Source organism: Scatophagus argus, chromosome 7 (assembly GCF_020382885.2).
Source record: "Scatophagus argus isolate fScaArg1 chromosome 7, fScaArg1.pri, whole genome shotgun sequence".
NCBI classification, from domain to species: Eukaryota; Metazoa; Chordata; class Actinopteri; family Scatophagidae; genus Scatophagus; species Scatophagus argus.
In genome coordinates, this window is record NC_058499.1 from 19108528 (window position 1) to 19119226 (window position 10699).

Here is a 10699-nt window from a genome sequence, read left to right on the forward strand (position 1 = left end):
ACCAGCAGGTCCGGGTTCTCTCATCATGCTCATTGTTTCAGCGTGGGAGAGGGTGTCACAAGCAGTAGTAATGCTGCTTGTTAGCATCAGTGCTAACATTGCTCATGTGTTTGGATTAGCTTTTCGTCTGTTTTTATATAAGCTTTCTATAGGTAGTTCCATCAGTTTGGGAAAAATTTGAGAGTGTTTGGTGGTCTTGCAGATAATGGCTGGAGCCTATCCCAGGTGACAATGGGCGAGAGGCGGCAACACCTTGAACTGGTCACCAGTCAATCGCAGGGCTGGCTGCTCCTTACATGTTTACTTATTATTTCTCCTGTGACTTCCGTGTGTGTGCTCTACAGCACCAAAGGAGGTCAAGCTTCAGATTCAGCAACACAGTATGTTCCAAGAAGGACGATGTGTGGATGCCTGAGTCTGGAGGCATAACTAGAAAGTCACGTGGTCAGGTGAAGATGACGATGACGAGCTAAATTTAGTCATGTATGTTTGTACGTTCTCAACTCGCACTCTTGTTGTGGTTGTCAGCTGCTTCTGCTGTGAGTGCTTTTCTGGAAGATGGTCCTTTTCTTTCTTTCTTGCATCATGTATTTTTTCCCACGACACAGTGAATACATGCTTCATACGCCAACAGTGAGAGGAACTTTTCTGTAAACAAACACAAGTCACAGATGATCAGAGAAATTCACCTGAAGTGGTGTTCCAAGATGGCAGCCTGTTCATGCCAATGAAATGTACTGATCCAGCACATACACCAAAACAAGAGACCATTTCACCGGCAACCACATTCATGTTTGATTGTTTCCATGGTTCTGCCCGACTGGTATGTCTCACGCTTGAGACAAAAGTTATAAGTTAACCACATGAGATTGCGTGATACCATTCATACCGACGAAGCTATCCCTTTGATATCTCAGGCTGTATTTGGCCATTGAGTTTAAGATTAATGAATTAGCTATAAGCAGACATTCTTATCTGGTTGGTATGTGCGAAGACAAGCTGCCAATGGGTGATGTTCAGCACATACTACAAAAAATCAAAAGGCTTCATGTTCGACCTGTAATTTAGACTGCGACCACCTGAGGGCTTTTGTCACCAGTTCCATATATTTTTTGGTCAGTATTGAACTAGTTTTACTAAGTTTGATTCTGCAGGTAGCTCTACTTGCAGTAATCAGCACTTTCCAGCTATCTTTTTATTCATAACCCTAGGAAAGCCCATGTCAGCACAGCACAGCGCAGTACAATCATATAACCCACTGGCACCTAATTCTCGCTTCCGTCAGGATATAAATGAAATCTAAGCCTCCCACGCTGCCTGTTGTTAGTTCAACCAGAGCAGTCCACTCTGCTGAAATACAATTGTCCTGCTAGTGAGTTAATTGATGTGAACAGGAATGTAGTCAATCCTGTTAACCAGGACGTCATTTGTGAAGCCTGCGCAGAATATTTTGTTCACGCGGACAAAGTAAAAAGGTGAGCACATGCAGAAGTTGGCAGGTCCGTACAGTAACCTCACACTGCACTTACTGGATTCTACTAGTGCACATTCTGACCAAGAAAGGTGATAATTCTCTTAATCTACATGATTACAGTGGCCCTTGACATGATAAACTGGCTTCTTATAAGTTCATTAAAATAACAGTTTATTGCCAAAATCCATCACATGTACATGTACTATGCATGCAGGCTCACATGCACACACTGATGCACTTCCAAACGTGAAAATAATGAACTACTAATCGCTCTCAGCTCTTATTGTTAATTCAGGGTGGATTATTGTGGGATTTATTCTGTGTGTTTACTGAAAGATGAGAAAGATAAGGTGGATAATGAAAGCAACCAGGCATCTTCAGTGCCGGGGTGGTTTTCCAATGCTCTCGCTAAACTAATGGTTTAATCAATTTGGTGTCTAGATAAATACTATTGTGTGGCCACATTGTTATTGTGTTATCGCAGCACTGCTCAGGACTGACTACACAGTCAGCATCGATTTTAGCAGGTTGTTGGTTGCTTCAGGGACAGACTGACAGCAGTTATGGCATGGTGTGTGTGTGTCTGTCTGTGCGTGTGTGTATAATGTGTATAATAAGGGGAATGAATCCAAGCTGGGCTGTTCCTGTGATGCGTGGGCAGATACCGACACGTTGCCTGCCTTGCCCTCATGACAGATGTGTCTGGCTGCTGTACAGATGGACATTCAGCCTCTGTACCTTGTTTGCTGTGTCTTTGTAGCTTTTGTTCTTGTGTTTGTGTGTGTATACGTGTCTATAAATACGTGTGTGTCTGCAGACAATACCCATCGTTCATCACTGACCTTCATATTGTGCGTGGTGCTCCGGGAAGAGGGAAGAGTCAATGAAAACAGCGAGGGCTCAAATGCTGTGTGTGCATGCCAAGTGTTTGTGTCTGTGTGTACATGTGTGCATACATTTTAAGTGATGTGGGTTTAATTAATGATGTGTGCGTGTCTGTGGGAGGCTCATGGTTCCATGTTTATGGAGATGCAGTGGGTAATGGCCTGGAGCCATGCTGATCTCCTCCCCTCTCCTCATTTCTCAGGCCAAAGACAGAAGAAAGAGATGGATGGTGGAAGGAGAGGTGGACTACAGCAGCTTGAGAGTGGTAGGTGGATGTGTCAGAGATGCAGGGGGAGCTTGTGAGAGAAATGCCAGCTGCAGTGGTAAGAAGGTAGAGAAAAGTGTGAGGTGGGCAGTGTTTGCGTCTTTGATGAGAGAGGAAGGAAGGTAGTGAGGCATAAGGAAGGAGAGGACAGAAAATATATGCACATATATTATACTGTTACATGCTCTAAAGCGGGGTTCCAAAAAAATAAAAAAAGACCATTTGCACCAATGCACCGAGGTTGAGGTTATGAGGTTTAAAAGCCAGCTGAATCAGATTTGAATTCTTTAAACTCAAAATGAATTGAAGGTGTTTCTTTTCAGTCAAACACTGCTGGAACAGCTAAGAAATATTGAAAAACTTGAGCACTTCTGACAGGTTTAATGTGCTCTCTTGTCTGGATAACCAAATAGGAGGAAGGAATATATCCAGGAGGAAATACTTTAAAATCTCCCAGCTGCTGTCACTGACAGCAAATTCTGTTGCTGAATTTGTAATCAGGAAGCTTTTCGTTCTGGTCACACTGACTGGTCCCCTTATCATTCAGTGACAATGTGCAAATTTTGGGCTTACAGCTTGTTCCACTTACCCTGAGAACTCAGGAGAACTCTTAACCCCGTGATTAGTGGATAGATGACACACTTTACCTATCCAAGCTACGGCTCCACAGTATGAGATTTGATAGACAGATTCATCTATTTTTATACCGCTTATCCGTCAGGGTTGTAGGGGGAGAGGCAGGATACACCCTAGACTGGTCGCCAGTCAATGGTGGGGCTGACACACAAAGACAGACAACCACACACTCACACCTGGGGGCAATGTAGAGTAGCCAATTAACCTAGTGTGCATGTTTTTGGGATTGTGGGAGGAAGCCGGAGTATCTGGAGAAAACCCACGCAGGCACAGGGAAGAGAGCACTGTGGGGCAGCTGTTGCCTAGAGGTTTGAGAAGCGGCTTGTGATCGGAGGGTCACCGGTTCAATTCCACCCCAGACTGGCAGGAAAAATTTGGGTGTGGTGAAGTGATTAATAAAACCCCCCCGATTAGCTGGCTGATGTGTAAGGCACCAAGGCACTTAATTTGCTCACCGGATACCAACTACGGATGCCAACCATACGGGGGGTCTGTTAGCAGAAAGTATTTAGTTTCCGCTCACACAGAAAGTAAATACTTAAAGCTGACGTTCACAGTGTGTGAGAACAGATTGATCTGTGGTTTCGACGCAGCGAGGACGGGCTTATCTGCCACCAAGCAGCGTGCGTATTAAGTGTTTGATTGCATTTCTCGGTGTGTATCTGTGAGTTAGCATCTGCTGCTGCTTTCATTTGTCTGCCTTCTTGTGTGTGTGCTGGGCGCACACTATGTGCATGAAGTAAATAAGATCTGTGGATTTGTGGGCAAGACCGTATACGTATATGTATAGAGAATATTTGAACAGGCCTATTACTCACTGTCTAAAGACCAATACTTCTGTTGTCACCATGGAAACAGTAGGTCTTCCAGCTGACAATAATCAATGAACATGTTGGCTCAAAAGAGGTGTGATTTACCGTCATAACATTCAAATGTTCACCACACCCCAGATGCCTGACATTCTCAAGTCATTTTCTGGTAAAATAGTGCTCAGCTCTCAAATGACAATCGCTGATAACCGCTGTTATTTTGACGCCACTTCTAATATATCTGTGCATATTGGAGTTAATACTGATAGATCTTTTTCCTAGATAACCCAGTTAGGCTGAACATTGCAGGAACATTAACTCTCAGCTCCTACTGTGCACCACACTCACTAATGTTTCATAAATTATCTGTTGTTTTACAAAGTTTTTAACCAAGTTAGCACCAGTTAGGTTGAAAGCTGACAGGAACAGTACATTCAGATCAGTTTGAGTGAGTTTATTCCTGGGTTTCTTTTAGTATTGTCGACCACGTGAAACTGCTTTTTTACATCAAACATTGAAGCTCAGTGACATTAACAAAAGCACTACAAACATATTACACTTGAAGATCGTAACAAATATTGGCTGAAGTGGAACCGGCAAAACAAGAGTCCTGTTGCTTGTTTGTTCTGTACATTGCTGTTTGCTGTCTTAGCTGATGTAGGGACTGCTGGTTAGGCCGTCAGCCTCCAGCAGAGGAGGAACAAAGTGCCTCCTGTTAACTCAAAACTTGTTTTATTTGCGTTGCATATTGTGTCTTCTTAGTTAGAAGACACAGCTAGTTGCTGGCGTCCTTGCCTGTACATTCAGCTGGTATCTATCTATCTAATGTTAGCTGTTGATGAGCAGTAAAACTTCCTAACTGCCCCCTTGTTTTCTGCTTCTACATGTTAAACATGTAACACACATAAGTTTACTTTCACTGTTGAGTAATTATTACGTAAAAATGTTGATATGTAATTTCTGATTAATTACATTTTGATTTCAAGTAACTTGCCCTGCACTGACATTACACTGCTCATTCAAACCAAACAGCTGCTGCATGTTGTTTGTGTGTTTACTGTGGGTTCAAAATGATATTTTCTGTTTGTTTGCCTGTACTGAATGTCTAGCTCACTCTAGCAAGGAATCTTTAATATTTTGTGCCTGTAGTGAAAATTTCCTAACTCTCCTGTTGCTCATTAAGGACAGATTTTGTTGCTGTTGTGGCTTTTAAAAATGACTCAGAAGAATGGACAGTTTACATGTGTGCTTTAATGTGTGTGTGTGTGTGTGTGTATGGCTGCAGGCTTTTTGACCCTAGAGCAGCAGTACTGACCTGTTGGTGGTAATGGCTCCACAGTAAATAGCCAGGAACAAACTGAGCGTATAGTTATGTCTGGAGCACTCTGATTTCCTGCATGTGGTGTCTACACACACACACACACGCACACATGTAGTCCTCAGAGACATGCAGCCAGCACACATACTGCTGCTGATGGTGAGGTCTGGATATAGTTATTGCTCTCTCGGCCTTCCGGTCACTAATTACTGCATTGTGTAATGAGGTCTGCACAGACTCAAAGTGTGTATTAAGGTGAGTGTGTGTGTGTGTGATTAAATGTGTGCATATATGTAAGCTGTGAGCAGCTTCTTTCATTTAACTGCTGAAAGGATTTATTTTAGTGAACACCTGTGTCCAACACTGGTAAAAAACGTTAACTATAAAGGGTGTGTTGAACTGCCATACAGAGAATCGCCAGCCCCACTGTGAATTTCCGGCTGCAGTAAAACATCAGAGATTGTGAAATGAAATGGAGAAGTAGAATTATGGAAATGAGTGAGAAAGAAATCATTGCAAAAGGAAGTGTTCAAGTATGTAGGAAGGTTTGAAAGAGACAGAAAAGAAAGAAAGGAAAGTGAAAGAACGAAAAGATAGAAGAGATCAGGACTGTGATGGCTGTCAGCCTGAATTAGAAAGAAGATGGCTAGTGTGAAGCTCTTCAGACAGTTTTTTTCAGCTGAGTGCTCAAGGCATGGTTGTATGTGTACTGTTTTCAACCAAAAGCATGTTTCATCACTTGTGAAAGCAACACAACACTTACTGATGTCTGTAGGTCATTTTCACAAGCAAGTTTGACAGTATGAGAACAACTGAATGCTCTTTCACACCATGTCAACACTTCAGCCTCTCCAGCCAGCCACAACAGAGCTCTGCCTGCTCTGTACCCCGCTGTATTCTGCTGAAGAGCACAGCTGACAATAGACTTGGAGGTGGAAGACCCAAATAAAAAGCATCCACTGAATTTATTTATGAAAAGACTCTCTTTCATTCCCAACAAGGTAATTTCCCAGCCTGTGAGAAATGAACGTTTGGTATTTCCTTATTCTTTTCTCAGGAGGATTGAGTGGCTCTTTATGTGCTGGCGACTTGATCTGAAATCAGAAAAAAAACCCTCAAAATAAAACATGCATTTTCATCAAACTAAATAAGCTTGGTAGTTCCTGAAATTGTAACATTTAGAGACTTTTGCAAGACCTGTTTGAGACTTAAGGCTTGAAGCTTGAACTGGACTTGACTTAATGTAGACCTGATTTTAGACATGTAAGCACAAACATTCATGTAAATATAAATATAAAATTATATTCATAATTGAGTTTTGGTTTTTTTTTTAATGCATAATCTACAGAGTGAGGAGCTCCTCTTCCACGGTGGCTGCCATGTTGCACTGTCATGTCTGCAACCGTGCTAGTGACTCTGTAAGGCTGCACTCGTACACCGCAATGCTATGAGCTGGCTGCTAATGCTAGCATGGATGCTTACTATGTTCACCATCATGGTTTAGCCTCTAGCTAAGATTTGCAAATTAGCATATGATTAGTTTGGCTAATAAAAGTTAGGACAGCATATGTGCATATCTTGAATATTTAATTATTATGCTTATGAACTGATTATAATGATTTCAACTTTGTACAAATGCAGTTATTAACCCAGCTTTGAAGGTCAAATGTTCATTTTAAAGGTCAGTTTTCAAAAACTGAAACATTTCAACTGAATTGCAGTTGGCTGAATTGCAAAAGACTTCCCCTAAATGACTTGAGATTTGCTTTGATAAGACTCGACTCAGACTTCTCTCAAGTGATTTGGGAATTGACTTGGTCTAAGGAACTCTATAGACAGCGCTGGCTTTCACAACTTGGATTTGGATTTAAAGCATATCCCGTCTTATTGTTAACATTTCGTCATATACCCCCTTCTGGAAGTGTGTGATTTGGTTGTCATGGGAAAAGAGTGGGTGGCCTTTATACCCACTTCTCCCACTACCTCCAGCCTACATTGGTGCTACTCAATGTGAACCCTGGAAGAAAGGAGTTTAAAGAACATCGCACAAGCCACTGAAGATAAATGATAACTGAGATTCTATAAACCTTCAGTTTTGGCTTCTACTTCGCAACACACAGAGCAGTTCTTGATCTCCGTCTCTCTCCAGATGCCCTTGCCTGTCTTGTGTCACCCTCCTCTCTCTTCCTGGAGGGGGTTGTTTTGTGTCACACTCAGCACTTATATCTGCTGTAGCCACCAGCAGCAGCAGGGACAGCAGATGAGTACGGCCATTGGCTTCTTCCCCTCTCACTGGCCCTCCCCTCGTCCAACACAATGGGACTGATTGTCCATGCGACACACACGCACACACAGAGGGGGCTTTACTCTGGGGCTGAGTGTCGCTTCCCCCACCATATGCCCCATCTCCGCTGGAATGTGATTATCTTCACTCACCATAAAGAGGAATGAAAGGAGGAAAGGAGAGAGAAGCATCACAGAAGGAAAGACGGGAGGTTGAGCGAAAGGGCGAGTCAGTCTATCACTAAGTGTGTGTGTGGTTGTGTGTGTGAGAGAGAGAGAGAGAGAGAGAGGAAAGGAAGGGAGGATGCAACCAATGCAGTGAGGCAGCAGTTTAACACGAGCCTGAACCTGCCGGTGCGAGTGAAAGAGCTCAGAGAGAGAGAGAGAGGAAGAGAAGGAAGGAGAGGTCTTTTCACTTCAGTCCAGCAGTGGATTTTAATTTCTTCACTGGACTCCACCTCACTGCTCTCAGAACCCAACCTCTACACAGGTTAGTGCTTCTCTTTTTATAAACCGGTTTGCCAATCAGCAGCAGAACACTGTATGCATCGAGCGCAAAATGCAGCCTCAGAGCGTTGGGTTAACAGAACCGATAGACAAAATGTGGGTGGTTCATGACCACAGACACACTGAACCAATGTTTACCATTCTACACACATGCAGAGGGACACACGTCGCCTGCTGAAGCTGATGGTTAACAAAGAGGGGAGCACACGCAAGATAAACCCTGACTGTCACCACAGGATGTTTCTCTGGTGGGTGCTGTAGCTAAGTGTGAAAGCGGTGGTTGGGTGTGTGTGTGAGGGAGCTGTGGGTCCTCAAAGCAGTGGGAGCTGTACTGGCTGGAGGGGACTATTAATTTTCTTTGAGGTGTTGTTCACTGAGTGTCTCTGCTGCAGGCTGTCTCAAGATATGCACTTCAGATCTACCACTCACACACACACACACAAACACACACGCTTGTGCACATATAAGGGCTACTGCTGTTGATTTCACTTAATTCTGTTTGCAGTTATTGCCGTAATCGGCCTCAGCTGTCTGCGCTGAGCTGTGGGAAAATATGCAAGTCTGTGCCTGCATGTAGAAATAACTGTGTGTAAGCGGTGTGAAAGCAGTGGTTGGGTGTGTGTGTATGTGTGTGTGGACTCTGACTTGTACCTCCTGCGAAGAGAACTATGATTTTAAGTCACCTTGTCATTACATAAAATCTCCTGATGATAGAGGTATTCCTAACTGCTTTTATTGGCTGCAGCCTGTCTTTTCTAACACCAATAAAGGACATAGCTTTGCAAATGTTATTTAGAAAATAATAAGTTGTTGCAATAATGGCTTTTTTATTATCAGACAAATAAAAGCCTCTTTTTTTTCTCTCCAAGCTCAATCTCCTCACTTCATCTCCCCACTGTGTGCACTCACTGTAACTCATTTGGCTAGCTATCTCTGCAGATGAAACGATTAAGTGTATCTGCAGCAATATATTTTCTGTAGTGCTTCCTCCACTTACAAAGCCTGGTTTCCCATGCAGGCAGGCAGGCAGTGGCAGGAGTGTTATCGGATCCTGCTGTTTGTGCTGCGATGGAGGCAACTATTCAATGGCCCTTATACTAACAAGGCTCCTTGCTGGGTCTGTGCGTGATTCCACTGACAGGCTTCGTCCAGGATCAAGGAAGTCCCTGCTATAAATCCAAAAGCTCAGGTGGAGACAAAGGCAGGTTATGAGCTTTTAAGTGGGAAGGCTTCTGTAAGGGGGATTTTTCAGGGCATACATCAAGTGCTATGTGAGCAGGGTTTGCAGTTCTTGATGTTTAAATAAATAGTGGATGTTCTGGCGGATTAGTGAGCAAATGCAGATTGACAACACATTCTCTTCCCTCCTTTCTCTCACATCATCACATGTGATAAATAACTGAGATACAGATGCTGTCTTAGCTCGCGGTATCACTGTTTATGACAGCAGCGGGGGCCAGGTGTATACGAGAGAACATGTTGTTTCTAAGGAGAAGCTAAAAGAGGAAGGAGTGCTCAGTGTCTCACCACAATGAATACTAATGTAGCTATACACAAACTTTACAGTTTGCTATAAAAAGAAACCTTTACTTCCTCACAAGATGTCCTGTCCTTACATGTTTTAGTACATATGTGTACAGAAGTGCACCTACATGCATCATAAGTGTTAATAATTATACGTATGTACCTTATGTTCTGTATGTGACTCTGTGCTGTGCTCTGTCAGCACCCTCAGCTTCATGGGATCCATCTTCCTCACCTTCCCTGTCTCCTTTCTCTCCCCTTCTTGGATTAATTTTCCTTTTGTTTATTTCTTTTGTTTACTTCTCTCTCTATCCAAATGCTATGGTAAAAATGCTATGTCATTGCGCTGCACTGGCGTCACTGGTTTGGTTTGTGTCAACTGACCGTCTTGTCATTTTGTCCTCTCTGTGTACAGTGGTTTGTCTTTCTGCTGAGCCTCCCATGACACAGACCAAAAATGCTGATACTGTTTGACACTTTATTCCAGCAGGACGTGTCAGATTAAGTGCTGCCTGTGTGCGTGTGACTGCAGATGTAGAGAGAAGCAGATCAGTCAGTTTATGTGCGCTGTGGCTTTAAATATGTAGAGTACAGATTTGGTTTAAGACAGGATTCCTGACAGTATGGCCTCAGAAACGAGGAAGAAACGGCATAATTTCAGTTCAAGCATTATCAGCTAAAGAGGAAGTTTGTTAAATGTTTGTCATCAGTATCCCTCTTTCTCTTTCTGCCTCATTAGTGCCCCAGCCTTGGCTGCAGGCTTGCTTTCAGGTTTGCAGGGTTTTCTGTGCATTCCAGCTCTGCACTGAGAATATGGGCTCCAGTGTCTCCAGTCAGAGGGCCTCATTCATACTGAGCACAATGATGCCGTTCGAGCCACAAGTTCTTACCCACGCTGTTTGATTGGCATTATACTCAGCATCTATTTACTTCATCCATAATGCATTGCCTCAGATCTGCTTAGCATTAATGAATCTCTGTTGCTTACTGTTTCTTCA

General features: G+C 43.2%; 1 protein-coding gene across 4 annotated transcripts in view; it reads left to right on the forward strand.

Moving 5' to 3' along the window:
• Positions 1 to 10699, forward strand: part of fgd4a (FYVE, RhoGEF and PH domain containing 4a) — a 47709-nt gene that overhangs the window by 6558 nt on the left and 30452 nt on the right. The window contains exon 1 of one of the 4 annotated variants that reach the window (XM_046393400.1): positions 7555 to 8160. The exons of the other annotated variants lie outside the window; for them this stretch is intronic. The gene's annotated coding sequence lies outside the window, so the exon portion shown is untranslated. Of the gene's footprint in view, positions 1 to 7554; positions 8161 to 10699 lie in introns of those variants that run through there. 4 annotated transcript variants of the gene reach the window in all.